Genomic DNA, 15295 nt, shown 5'->3' with positions numbered 1-15295 from the left:
GGAAATTTCACCCTTTGTTGCTGAGGAGGGAAAGCTTTAAATGTCGACTTTAAAATGTGCCTGGGCCCGCCTAGTTTTGTAGAAATTACTCAAGGGCATCGCCATCCCGTGAAAATTTCCACGTTGATGAGTATGTTCTCTACCTGTACTATCTAACAGTAGCCTCTATCTGCATGTGGCTGTCGTTCTCGAATTCTGGCGATGCCATTGAAGAGCTGAGTTTATTTTATTTTATCTTTACTATTTTAAATTTAAATAGAGTCACATGACCATGGGCTTACCTTTTTGGGCAGTGCACTTCCAGGATCTGTGCAAGGCAGGCGACTAGGTTACTGGGCCCTCTGATGTTAAAAAACGTCCAAGTAAAATTGTGATATTATTTCCATTCACTGATTTAAAAGAAGGGTAACCTACTATAGAAAGAAGCATCTGAGGTCTTCCCAGCCAGTTTTCACCAAATACAGAGACAAACCTGCACTTCTCACTTCAGCTCCTTGGAGAGATAAAGCCCCAGTCCGTTGCCAGAGGAAGATGTGAGAGGCACCCCGTTGTAATGAGGGATGTGTCGGCATTTGCCTGAGCATGGACCGATGGAGCAGAGTTTCAGGGACCTCTTTCAGCCCAGTGCAGATCCAGGTGCCAAGAGGTCAGGTGTTGGCAGAAGTAGTAGCCCAGACAGAGATACCTTTCCTTCCCACTTTGATGCATGGACAAGTGATGGGGGGGATGGAAGTGTGGACAATTGATGGGGGGATGGTCGGCCCGCAGGTGTTCACATTCGAGGATGAACAGCTCAGAAAGCAAGTGAATGTTTTTCCTTTGCCCCGCACATTCCTCAAGGCTGTATTAAGCCCAATTATGTATGCAAGCAATGAAGGCAAGAAGGAAATGTAAAACCGCACGTGACATCTTCTAAACTTTCCCTTCGTACATAGTTCATGCGCATTCCTGATAGAAAATGGTGTCTTGATGGAGAAAATACAAAGCAAAATAGAGAGAGATGGTAAAATAGCTGGGGAGAATACACTGTTTGGAAGACTGGATGTTTTAAGTCACAGAAGGGCTAGAGGAGAGAATAATTCAAGTGACTGGAACTCCATCAGGAATAGGGAGAATGGTTTGTCTGGAAGTTGTCCATGTAACACATGGGTTCACCCTCCTCGTTTCTTTGTGACGTTTCTTTCCAAACACAGTTTATTCATTGGCTCACAGGCCTCAACAGACGTATTCCTTTCCAATCTTATGGGAAGGAATTGAGAGCAGGAGAGAAGCCTCATCAATCTCTGTACAAGGACTTCCCAGTCAGAAGAGGACTTACTGTTGTTTCTGCCCATGTATGTTACTTCTGTCTTTCCAGTAGTATATTCGTCACCTCAACCAGAATATCAGAGGATGTTGAGTTCCGTTTGTTGTTTGATGTCACAGGACTGTGATTAAATTATTAGACTCTACAGTTGCTGATGCAAAAGCAACATCGGACCCTTCGTTCATCCCAAGGGCAAGAGCAGGGCTCCCAGACTCAGTTGCCTTCCGGGGACGGGCAGGTAATAAAATTGAGTGGATTAATTCAGGTTGGTTGGGTGTAAGAAAGATGTTTGTGTTTGGAGATGGCTAGGGGATGGTGGAGACCATGGAAAACTGAAGAACATGTGTACTGTTTACAGGTGGTGGGTCTCAGCCAATTGGTGTTTAAGGCAGCAGATCAAGTATTATTATATCAATACTATGTTTCAAGACAAGCCAATGCTGTGGATTTTTAAAGGAAATGCCTTAATTTTATTTATTTATTTTTTAAAAGACTTATTTATTTATTTTTGGCTGCATCAGGTCTCAGTTGCGGCATGCGGGATCTTCGCTGAGGCATGCGGGTTCTTCCCTTGCGGCGTGCGGACTTCTCTCTAGTTGTGGCGTGAGGGTTTTTCTCTCTTTGGTTGTGGCACACGGGCTCTCTAGCTGAGGCCTGCAAGCTCAGTAGTTGTGGCGCGTGGGCTTAGCTGCCCCGCGGCACGTGGGATCTTAGTTCCCCAACCAGGGATCGAACCCGCGTCCCCTGCATTGGAAGGCGGCTTCTTTACCACTGGACCCCCAGGGAAGTCCCAGAAATGTCTTAATTTTAGAACAACGGGTTCACATTTTCAAAATGGAATAAAACAATGTCAGACAAGAGACTTGCAGGCTAAATTCAGTCCATGGGCCGCCATTTATGACTTCCGAGGGAGAGACCCACCTTCCCAAGTAGAGCCTAGCCTCCAATGGAAACCAAGGACAGGCGGGCAAAGGTTTTCCAGTTTTGCCTCAGAACGCTGTTGTATTTCCTTGTGCTACCTAACAAAGCACCCCGAACCTAATGCTGTAACAGCCATCGTTTTCTTATGTTCGTGGATTCTGTGTGTCAGGCGCTGGGGACTGCTGTGTACACAGTAACTGTCTCTGCTCCATGATGATTGAGGCTTCAACCAGGAAGGCTTCAAAGAGGTGAGACAAGACCACTGATGGAGGGAATCCTCTGAAGTCTCACTGCAGACATGCCTGATGTTGGATGTCTGCTCTTTCCTGGACCTCAGCTGGGCTTGTCAGCCAGGACCCTGGCACATGGCCTCATTAGCGGTGGGACTGCCCTACAGCATGGCCGTCTCAGACTGCTCAGGGGGGGCTCAGCATCATGGGAAGACCGTGGAAGCTGATGGATCTTTTATGACCTAATTCACAGTCTCATAGCATCTCTTTCACCCACCATGCAAGCCTTCCTCCTTCATGGAAAGAGAGACAAGCTCCCAGTGTAGGAAGGGCACGTAGGACCAGAGATAGACGCTCTTGGGGGTCATCTTTGGAAAAGACAATCTCCCGTATCTGCTAAACACCAAGTGGACTGAGGTGATGAAAGTGAAGCTGAATGGAGATTTTAGTCAACTGATTAAAATGTACAAGCTGTCCCTCCTTATTTATCAAAGTGTCTGTCTTCACCTCGCCTGGATTGCTTTGTAGTTTGCAACCAGCTTAATACCTAGCTTCCAGACAGTGTCGTGATTGCAGGGTGGTGGTAATGGCTGTGAAATTGTTCCTTGAGTGTTGTAGAAAGTGAAGCAGCCGGCTGCTGACAAATACCAGCCTTGCAGCATGTGGGCTGTGCAGGGCCGCCACGCAGTGTCGGCAGAGGAGCTGGTTCAGGTGTGCCGCCGAGGATTCTGCTTCAGTGTCGCTCAGGAGTCTCAGGAGCTACAGCACAAAAGAACAGTCTCCGGGGGGCAATCAGAGAGGAGCAATCCTGAGCCTTCCCTTGTTGAATAAACCCCCCTTTCCAGGTGTGAAAGCAGAGGGATTAAGTCCTCACCTTTGGCTCCCAAGGTTTCAGCATCAAGTTTCTCTATCAGGATTGTTTTAAATATAAAAATACAGGAAAACACATCACGGTGGAATAGTAACTAGCTTCAAAAACGGCACGTATCCCTTGTACATGGAATCTAAAATAGGACACAAATAAACTCATCTATGAAACGGAAATAGATTCACAGACGTCGAGAACAGACTTGTGGTTGCCAAAGGGGAGGGGGCAAAGCGGAGGGGTGGATTGGGAGTTTGGGTTTAGCAGATGCAAACTATTATATATAGAAATGGATAAACAACAAGGTCCTACTGTATAGCACAGGGAACTATATTCAATATCCTGTGATAAACCATCATAGAAAAGAATATTAAAAAGGATGTATATATACATTATATATATATATGTAACCGAATTACTTTGCTGTACAGCAGAAATGAACACAATATTGTAGATCAACTATACTTCAATAAAAAATAAATTAAAAAAAATTTTTTTAATTTATAAAATAAAGTTCAAAAGAAAGATATTGCCAAATTCTGTAGGACTATTGAAATACAAAAAAGAACATATATATGTATACATAACTTTGCTGTACTGCAGAAATTAACACCATAAATCAACTCTACTTCAATAAAATACATTCTTTTAAATGGAATGTGTCCTTTTTCACCCAGTGAGTGCCATAGATTCTGGAAAATTCTCTCTGTTCTACCCAAAGAATAAATCTTTCCAATGACTACCAGGTCAGTTTGCCTCTTACCTAATCCAGCCTGAGTAAACCTTCACAGATTTCTTACTCAAGCTTTCAGTTTACCTGCTACTAGGAAAAGGAGTCAGAGAAGGAGTTCTCTAAGAGACAGTATAGTCTAGGTTATGCTGCTGTAACAAACAACCCCCAGACCTCGGTGCTTTGAAACCACAGTTTTATTTCTCTGTCACATTACACATCTGCTGGTGTCTCTGCTTTGGTGTATCCGCAGTCGGGGTCCCAGATGATGGGAAAGCCACCATCTGGGGCATTCACAGTCACTGGGGGCATGCTTTAACTCTTCCAGCCTCACCAAATGTGACGCGTGCCCCTCTAGCCCACATTTCGTTGGCCAGAACCACAAGCCCATACCTCACTTCAAAGGGGAGTGGAGAAGTAAATCCTACCTCGTACCTGGAAGAAAAGCTGAGTAAACCCCTACCAACTGCCATGCTCAGCAAGTGACAGTACATGTCCTAAGTGTCCCCTCTCCTTTGAGTGTCTAACAGGGCACTCAGGTATTCTAAGGAAACAGCCAGTCTTTCTAATCTCTTTTAAGTCTTTATTTTCTCATTTGTAAAATGAGAAAGTTGATAATTTTTTGGAAATACTTCCGTGTGGGTAAACGACTTCCTTCTTAGTTCAAGGCATCTGCTAGCCTAAGAATGGCCGATGGTAGGATCAACTTTCCCATCCCCATCTTAAAGCTAGGTGTAGTCACGTGACTTGCTTTGGCCAATAACATGTGAAGGCAACTGACAGGTGTGGAATTCAGGGGGGAGCTGGAAGAGTTGAAGCCACCCCATGGCATCGTGGCAGGGAATGGTACAGCTTGGAAGTCACAGAGAGAAATAAAAAGGGTCAATATTCAAGTCCTAATTTCCAAAGTGGGATTCTCTTGTCCTCAGAGAGACCATCCGTTGGAAAGTCAGGTTTATGGAGCGAGAGAAGAATCTCTTGGCAGTATTCCTGATCCCAGCCTGCCTTGGTCACACGCCATGAGGGAGGCCTGACAGATAAAACCAATAGATTGTGTTATACCGCACAATATATAGGGGGAGGGGGAGAAGAGGGTGTGGAAACACCAAATACCACCTCGGAGGACATAAATGTGGGCCTCAGGGACTGTGGAAAGGAGAAAGGAGCCAGAGGTAGTGGGAACAGGGTGAGCTGTGTGTCTCTGTTGCCACCAGTGGGGCAGAGAAACCCTGATCAGGGAGAGAGGAATTTGCCAGAAAAGTCATCAGGAACTCCAAGGCCATTAGGGTCTCTGCTAGCAAGCAGCGTTTGGGTTCTGAGAGGAGATTGCCTAAAGGGTTGGTTACTCAGCGACCTGATCGTCAGGGCTTGGTGAGGCGAGGTCTAAATTTATGTCAGCCTAATGGTAATTGTGTGCTATAGAGGTATCCATGGGCCAAGTCCCCACGTGTCCTTAGAGGGACAGGGAAGGTAGCTGAGGGCGCGGACTGTCGAGATGGCCAAAAGATACCCTACGGGGAGAGAAAAGTCGTGGTAGAACATAGTGGGTAAGAGTAGGGCTCCTGGAACTGGCTCTTACCATTTATTAGTTGTGGGACTTTAAGCAACTTGCTTAACTTCTCTGTGCCTCAGTTTCTTCATCTGTAAAATGAGGCTACATCTTGTCTCCATAACTGCCCTTGCAAAATTATACCATTTTCCGGGCAGGATTCTTTTTTTTTTTTTAACTGAAGTACACTTGATTTACAATGTTGTGTTAGTTTCTGCTGTACGGCAAAGTGATTCAGTGGTACACATATATGCATTCTTTTTTCTATTCTTTTCCATTCTGGTTTATCACAGGATATTGCATGGTGTCCCCTGTGCTCTACAGTAGGACCTTGCTGTTCATCCATTTTTCATATCATAGTTGGCATCTGCTGATCCCAAACTCGCACTCCATCCCTCCCCCACCCCCCCTCCCTCTTGGCAACCACACATCTCTTCTCTTTGTTGGACAAGATTCTTTTATGTGGTGTATTGATTTTTCTGTCCAGAAACACAGTATGAGATGTGATGATGAGGTGTTATTGTGGGTCCATCCACTGTGCTGCGGGACGTTGGTGGGGGAAGGTTGTGTGCGGAGGGGTACACAGGGAATCTCTCTCCTTTCTGCTCAATTTTGCTGTAGACCTAAAACATTCTAAAAAATAAAGTTTATTAATTTTTAAAAAGTGTTATTTAAACATTAAAGTCTTAAGCAAAGACACATTCACTAATTGATTCACTGGACGCTTTCTAGTCAGTTTTTAGTTGGAGAATATCGGGTAGAACAAATTTTAATGGTCTGTCACGTTTGGGTGGAATTGCATTAATAAAAGGCTGTCCACTAGAGTTCTCAGAGAACCCACTGAACTGACCTTTCTGTGAGTTGAGTTCTGTCCCCCTAAATTCCTAACTCCCTGTACCTGTGGAGATACTGTATTTGGAAATACAGTCTTTGCAGATGTAGTGAATAAAATACGGTGTCGTGCGCTTAAAAATGTGTTAATGGAGTAGATCTCACATTAAGTGTTCTTATCACATTTTTTTTAAAAGTAAAGGTAAAAATGAAAAAAAAAAAGCTCAAACTCAAAATGATGAAAACAAAATTTAAAATGTGGGATGGAGGAGAATTGGATGGATGATAGCTAATGGGGAATTGGTAACAAACAGGCAGGCATAGATATTGCTTCAGACATGGTTATGTCAAAAACCCAGAAACAGCAAGTTAAAGCCACCAGATCAATTGAAGAGTATTTAGTAAGAGTTTATCGTGCTTCTAAGAACAGTTTTCCAACTGGGAGCTTTCAAATTCAAAATGAATGTGAAGCTCAGAGGCATGACGGTACGGTTGGCTTATAACATGGACACGAGGATGGTTTAAACCTTAACAACCATAGGTTATTACCACGGCGGTTTCCAGATGGCAGGGGATTGGTTCAAAGTGATGATCTTACATCATTTTTAGGCAGATGACTTAAGTTTCTTTTGTGATGATCAGAGGCACTTTCAAGACATAAGCCAAGTTCAGTTTCGCTTACGTTCATGAAAGAAGCTGCACTTCGTTTTGCTGTTGTGGGTAAATGGTTTTGTCTGCTTGAGGAATCTTCAAGCCTGGTCTCCGTTCTTTTCTAACCGTCGGAGTCAGGACTCCAGGACCAGCCAGACCCCATCTCTCTCCTCCAGGCTCCTGGAGTCACTTCAGGCTGGGTCCCTGCACAGCACCATAGCTCAAGTTCCACACCCTCCTAAGGCTCTGGTTAGGTCAGGGGTGAGAATCCGGTGGGGGGCAGGGGGTGGTTCTTTTCTTGTAGATCCTGGAAAATTCCTGAGCCCATCGGTCTGATTGGACTGGACCACTGCGACCAGAAGGAGGAAGTGTGCTGATTGGCTAAGGGTAGCCCCACATGGACCCAAGGCTGTTGTTCCCCAAAGAACTGGAATACTTTCAAGGCAAACCACAAATCCCTGGGAGGCTATCACTGTTGTAAAGAACCTTGTGTGTGAAGCAGCCGGTGTTGTGTTCGGATCCAGCAGTCACCCTGCGCCCAGCAGCAGCACACTCGCCTGTTACCTTCGAAGAGGTAACTTCTGCTGTGGCCATCACCCCTCATAATTGATGGACACGTATGAGCTTCAGTTTCAGAGAGGGATGTTACGGGAGCACATTTTTCTTTTCTTTTCTTTTTTCTTGCAAACTGAAAGGCCACCTTTGAAAATGTGCCGACAGAAATGATTCCTTTTAAAATACGCATCAAGATACTCCTGGAGAAAAGGAAAGAATAAGAAGGGAATAGCCCAGCCAGATACTGAAACGTCGTAAGCTGTTGTGTGTAAAACATTTGGGTACTGGCACATGAGAAGGCAGACAGATCGATAAAAACAAATGGAGAGGCCAAAAGTAAGGCTAAAAAAAGATGAATTTAGTGCATATTAAAGATGGCATTGTAAATCAACAGATACTGGGTGAATCATTTAATAAATAGTGCTGGTAGAAACTATATGGGTAAAAAGTAAAGCTGGATCCCTCTTTTACTCACTTCTCGCACTAAAATGAATTCCAGATGGATCAAGGGACTAATTTCCTTACTAATCAGTTTTCTAATAGACATTAAAAACGAGACCAACAAAACAATAGGAAAATGGACAAATGATGTGAACAGGCATTTAGTAAAAAAGATTATAGGGATATGAAAAAATATTCAGTGCCCCTCAGACTTGATGAAATATTGTTTTTATTAGATCAAAAAGACACTCAATGAATGTGCAAATTGGAGGAGTCTCTTTGAGTGGTAATTTAGCAAGTTCTATCAAAATTGTACATGGGCATCTCTTTTGGCTTGGCAATTTCTTTTCTTAGGAATTTACACTGTAGACCTGCTGTGTGTGCGTGCAAAGCTGGTTGTGTATGGAAATTCTCTGAAGCACAGATTGTAGTAGCAAAGATTGGAAGCCACCTATGGGTCCATCAGATGACACCAGGCAGTTAGATTTTGTTCAAATAAATCTTCACACTGGAGTAGTGCATAGAAGGGAGTGGATCTTTAAATGCTGATATAGACGTACTACAAGATACATTTTTAAGTATATGTATAGATAAGATGCATAAAAGTGCATATAGTGTGTTGCCATTGGTATTTTTTAAAGATCTACATTTCTCAATGTGTTGATCGCCCAGAAAATGGACACTAAACTGGGGAGAAGTAGGGGGATAGAAGTCTGCAGTGAAACGTTTTGTGTTTCCCCCTTTGTAATATTGGAACATTCACCAGCATGCCTGTATGATTATTTTCAATGAAAAAAATGTTAATTAAAAAGTAACCATCCCTTGGGACTTCCCTGGTGGTGCAGTGGTTAAGAATCCGCCTGCCCGTGCAGGGGACACGGGTTTGAGCCCTGGTCTGGGAAGATCCCACATGACGCAGAGCAACTAAGCCCATGTGCCACAACTACTGAGCCTATGCTCTAGAGCCCGCGAGCCACAACTACTGAGCCCACATGCCACAACTACTGAAGCCTGTGCGCAGCAACGAAAACCCAACGCAGCCAAAAAAAAATTAAATAAATAACATTTTTTAAAAATAATAAAAAGATTTCTAAAACGAAAAAAAAGTAACCATCCCTCAGAAAAGGGTCCCTGAAAATATGTTAGTGAACCATAGTTCTGGTTTTAGTTTAGAATGTTTCCCTTAATTAAAGAAGTATATTTAAACAGTCCCTCTAAAACCCTGGTAACCTTGAAGGCTAGAGAAAACAGCAATCCAGCTCTGTTATGTGCTGTAGTGAAATTAGAGGATTGGAGCTCATAAGAGAAAATAAAATTAGGTCTTAGCCCAAACCCGGGAACCAGCCACATCCCAGCCCCCAGCGCCTCTCGGTGCCCTGGGAACAGGGAAGAGAGCCTAATGTTCCCAAACGCTAGTTACTGAGGAAGGCCACCCGGACTTGCTATTCTGCAAATACTCATCCTGCTTGCTCTGCTGAGATTATGGCCTTGGCGAAATATGGAACTTCTAAGACCAACGTGAACTTCAAGTCTGCGTCTTCCACCTCCCACAAGAATGCACAGATGGATTTTTTCACTTTGTTTTGCTTTTTTAGGAAAACTGGGGCTTTCGGTCGTGACTATTGTATGGATTAGATGGGAGGAGAGTGAAAATTGATTCAAAATAGGTGTCCAGGTTTCCTGTGTAACAAGGGAAATAATAATAATAATGAGAAAAATGATTTTTTTACCGTGCATTATGGACTTGGCCCACCGTATCTGGTAGAGTTCATTACGTTCGACAAAGAATAGGACTTTTTTTCTTGCATGTGTGCTGATGTATTTGATGAGTCCACGATGGGAGATTCAGTAGCATTTAAAGAATGAGGGGGCCCTATTCTAATCATACACATATGGGAAGTTCAGAGAGTGTGGTCACTTAATGCTTTGGTACCAATGAGGCAGATAACTTGCCCTGTCTTTCCAGAAATGTGATGTGCTCGTGCGACATCTTCTGCATTCCTTTTCCACCTCTTCCCAACTCAGCCATCGTTTATTGGGAGGCTGTGTTGAGCGACCGTGTCTATATCAAGGCTTTGGTTTTCCCAAGGAATCCGTAAACTGGACTCTCACGTAACGAGCTGTGGAATATTTAAATAGCATCCTTGACTGTTGGGTGTTGGTCTATTTTCAGTAGGAACAAGGAGAATTGTACTCCCCGCTCACAGGCCAGCCAAAGATATCCAATGTGTATTGCTGGGGAGGGGGAGAGTTTCCTCTCCCCTTCTAGGTTTTTCTGGCTGGTCTAAGAATTAAATTGAGATGAAACAGAGGAACAGGGGAAAATCAAACAAAAGTTTAATCACGTGTGTACAGGAGAGAGCCCACAAAAGCTGAGTAAGTTGCCAGTATGGCCAAAGCTATCACCTTAAATACCATCCTCGATTAAAGACAAAAGAGGGTGTTGGGGGTAGGAGTTCAGTACTTTAGTGGGGAGGAAGGCAACTGACATGGAGATGGAAAAGCAAATGTTTGGTGAACAGATGTTTGCTGGGCCAGGCAGGGGCAGTGGGACACGGCGAGGTCTCTGACCTCTGTGAGTTCCCCTCACCACACCTGGTCCATGTTCTTTGCAGGTATCTCTGGTGACAGCTCAGTTCCCGTAACAGCTCCTCTATCAAAATTCTTCATGCAGTTAGGGGGAAGGTCAAAGTTTCTTCCTAAGTCTTTTGGGTCATGTTTGTTTTCACCTTGAAATAATCTGAATGCCACATTTTGGGGTGGCAAAGTTTCCCCCCAGAGTATACCTTTTTCCCTTCTACTTGCCCATATGGTTTGGTTGCTGGCTTTACCATTTTGCAGCTATGTGGATAATAAAATAAAATCAATCTTCTAAGATAGCCACCCCATACTGGGCTCTCCATCTCCCTGTCTTGCTTTCTTTTTCTTCATAGAACTTATCAACATAATAAATGTGTGTGTGAGTGCGTGTGTGTGTGTTCTGGCTCTCCCACTACAGTGTTAGTTCCATGTCAAGAGGAAGCATGTATGTTTTCTTCTTAATGAATTTCCAGTACTGTGAATGATGCCTGGGAAACAGGTGGGACTCAGAAAGTGTTTGTTGAATGAACCAATGACCAAATAAGCAAACAAAAGACAGGTTTGGTTTACTCACCTGGTGTTACTCATAATATTCATGACCTGCTTTAGGCATTTATATCTTAATTTCTGGTGGGGGGAGGGGTGCTGGTAGGGGGCGACCGTCACATCCTCCAAAGCTTCTAACCATTGGTATCCATATTCATCCTGCGGGTGTGCTTCCCATTTGGTGTGCAACCCCATCTGTCCTATTTCTACTCACCACATCTGTTCTGAATTTGTGCCCTTAGGAAAGACGGGTCCCTGGAACCTTCTTATGAATGAACTGAGAGTCAGAGGAAAACCAGATGCTTGGAAAGACTGAGGATTATGTACAGGACTCATTTAGCTCTAGAATGGCTTCTTTTCTTTAATTTAAAAAAATCTCATTCATATTTATTGCATATTTTCAGGTTTATAGCATAAACATTTATAATTTTCCAATAGCAATTTTTAATACTCTGAATATGTGCATAAATGTGGATAATTTCCCAGTGGGGAAAGACAGGTTTCCCATCAGTTAATCGGAAAGGATGCCACTAACTAAACCCACAACACCTGGCAGTGTGTTGCATCCTTCTGTTACCCAGCATATGAGAGGTGGGATGTGGTGGAGCAGAAACAAAATGTGTACAGCACAGCTCGGATCCCACGCTGCTGGCTGTTCCCGTTGTTGCTGGATACTGTGCTTGGAGCACACACATGCACACATATATGTGTGCATGTACGTGTGTGTATATATGGGCATGTGTCTGTATATACGTATGTGTGTATATGCATGCATAATGTGTGTTTATGTGAGTGCCTATATATCTCTGTATATGTGTTGTATATATGTGTGTATGTATACGTATTATGCCTACATGTATGTCCATTTTGTATATGTGTGTATATATGTATGTGTATATATGTGTGTCCGTGTATATACGTTTATGTGTGTGCATGTGTGTATATGTCATTGTGTGCATATAGGTATGTCTATATGTGTGTATATGTACGTGTATATTTGTGTATATATGTATGTGTGTATATATGTGTATATATATCTGTATGTGTGTATATATACATCTGTGTTTATATTTGTGTGCATATATATGTGTGCGTTTTTATGTTTGCATTTGTATATATGTCTACGTATGGATATATTTGATACAGACACAACAGAACAATAGCTCTGTTGTGTTTTAAAAACACAATATACCCTTAAGCCAAGCAGTGTTTCCAGTCCACAGTGCATGTGCATTCTGTGGTGGGGAAATTACGGCTTTCCCCCAAATCACTATAGTAGATATATTATTAAGTGTAAATATATAACAAATGTCTTTGGAAATCAAGTGCTATGTTTATCTCTGTGTAATGAAGCTGTCAGTGTAACCTGTATTTATTGAGCCACAAGTAGGTTATAAAACTTGCACTAATGAATGTAAGTAACTCAGCTCTCATAAACAAAGGAAGTAATTAGCATTTGGTTCAGACCCAGTGAAGCCAAATTTCACATGCTCTAAGGATTATCTTAATAGTTCCAAAACGCTGCCACTTACAGCTCTAAGTGTTTCAAAACTATGAAGCCAACATAAACCGTGTTCAGTGTAGAGCATAGATGTGTCTCTAAGAAATAACCATTCGATTTCTTGCACACATTCATTCTTGCTGTACAGATCAGGGACCCCTTATCCAGTTCAGAACATCTGAAGTATGCCGTAGACATGTGTCTCCTCTTATGAGAACACTGTGTCTACGGAAGACAATTTCCTATTGCCCTGCACTAAATTTCAGAATCTCCCCTGAGAAATAATGCTATAAATTACAACTCTGTGTGGCTGCCCTAGAATTGTTAGCAACAGATATCGGGTACTTCTGGGTTAAATATGCAACCATGTTCTTTCCTAAGAACTTAAAAATGATTCATTGGAGAAACATTATCTGAATTCCAAGTGACCTACCTGTGAATAAAATGTAAGAAAAATAAGAGCTCATTCTGTATCAGAAAAGGCCTAGCTACTGATAGCTCCTGTATAATACAAAGGTTGCCAGCTCCAGGTTGATGACCTATTTATTTAAAGCAAATTTGATTCAGGAAAATTCCAGTACACAGTAATTGGGACAGCACTTAGAATTCATCTTAATATAATAGCAGCTGTCCATGGTGAATTGAACTTTTTTTCATCACCCCATCTTGTTTGCTTACAATTTAAATGAGGAATCATAGCATGTGTCACCAAAAGGTCAGATGGCTTTCTGGCCTGTGCATGCAATTCCCAATTTATAAATGACTGTGTTCAAAACGTTGGCTTCTACAAGCATTATTTACAACACAAAACATTTTTACATGGCACTCACCTTCTAAAAATGCTAGCTTTAGCCCTGGGGGCCACATGTGAGAAGCGATTCCTCTTGTCTTTGTAGACCAGTCAAATCCCTATGTGTTTTGGGGTCCCCAAGACCACCCCTGTGTTTGATGACTTGCTAGGAAAACTCAACAGGACTCAGCGTAGAGTCATAATCATTGCTAAGATTTATTACAGCAAAAGGACACAAAGCAAATTCAGCAAAGGAAAAAGGCACATGGGGCGCAGTCTGGGGGAACCAGGCACAAGCTAAGGAAAGTCCACTCCCAGGGAATCATACAGGATGACCTTCACCCCTCCAGCAATGAGTTGTGACAAGAGGGGTAAACTGTTGTCTGTCTGAAAAGCTCATCCAAGCCTGGGGGCCAAGAATTTTTACTGGGGGCGGGTCCCCTGGGCACCATTGCCTGGCAGGCACCATACCTCCAGACCACCAGAAAGAAAGCAGGTGTCCAGCAGCAGCTATAGTGTTTGTACAAAAAGCAGAGGCTCCGTGTTCCCCTCTTATTAAGGAGTGGGGGAACCCCTCCTGAAATCCAAGTTTCCACATGCCACTCAGGGGCCAGCCTTGCCAGTAGGCCTTTCTAGGGCGTTCGTCTCAGAGCTGCAGTGTTAACTCTTCTGCACATGTCTTCAAGCTGTTTCTGTGGGAGAGAGCGTTCTTAGTTCTATTAGGCATGTCCTTTGCTCGCCAAGCGCCAGCCCTAAACACATCATCTTTTCCTCCCGCCTTGATCCTGATATCAGGGGGTGGCCTGGATCATCTCCTCTGATGATAAGAGCGAGGATTTAAGAGACGGCCTCAGGACCCACCTCCTTGCCTCTGTGCTCACACAGCTACCACGGTTGTAAATCTGGGGAGTGTACCTCCTCCAGGGCTGCCCCTCCTGGCAGCATCTCCCACCCAGTCACCCATCAACCTGCCCCATTTGTCCCCTGGCTTTCTTGCTTCAAAACCCCTTTTATTTTCCTCAAGGGACCAAGAAAAGCAAACACAACAGGAAACATGAATTTTTGCAGTAGTTTATACATCTAACTGTTTGCGATGTATTGCATTGTCCTTTTACTATATCCCTTCCATTCCATATATGTTTTTATTTTAACGTCTTTATTGGACTACAATTGCTTTATAATGTTGTGTTACTTTCTGCTGTATAAAAGACGGAATCAGCTATATGTATACATATATCCCCACATCTCCTCCCTCTTGCGTCTCCCTCCCACCCTCCCTATCCCACCCCTCTAGGTGGTCACAGAGCACCGAGCTGATCTCCCTGTGCTATGCGACTGCCTCCCACTAGCTGTCTATTTTACATTTGGTAGTGTATATATGTGAGGTCGAGAACAAAGAAACGTCAGTCCTCCTGGAGTTTGGAGCCCAGCATGGTGGCACGTAGTGGCATTCTTCTTCACCATCCTGGAGGCTCTCTGAAACCCCTCCTTTTGGATTTTAATGGTGGCTTCACTACACAGTCATGGTTGATTAAATCCTTAGGCGTTGGTGATTAATTCCACCTCCAGAACCTTTCTCCTCCTTCTGGACATTAGGGCATACTAGGAAACCAGTTTTGCTGCACATCCTTCTGCCTCTCTCATCCGGCTTCTCTGATATCCTAGAGAAAAACCTATAAGCGTGTCACCTGTCCCTCTCCGTGAATGAAGGAAGGAAGGAATAAGTGAATGGAAGAGAGAAATAATAAGCCAAGTCTGTGATGGAGGGCACACCTGCTTTAGGCAAATTTGTCTAAAGT

General features: G+C 43.4%; 1 protein-coding gene across 1 annotated transcript in view; it reads left to right on the top strand.

Moving 5' to 3' along the window:
- Positions 1-15295, top strand: part of TMEM132D (transmembrane protein 132D) — a 643197-nt gene that overhangs the window by 263951 nt on the left and 363951 nt on the right. The gene's annotated exons all lie outside the window — the stretch shown is intronic.

The sequence above is a fragment of the Phocoena sinus genome, chromosome 14, assembly GCF_008692025.1.
Source record: "Phocoena sinus isolate mPhoSin1 chromosome 14, mPhoSin1.pri, whole genome shotgun sequence".
In the NCBI taxonomy this organism is placed as follows: Eukaryota; Metazoa; Chordata; class Mammalia; order Artiodactyla; family Phocoenidae; genus Phocoena; species Phocoena sinus.
The sequence above is the reverse complement of the archived record's forward strand: the minus strand, read 5'-3'. Positions and strand labels throughout refer to the sequence as shown.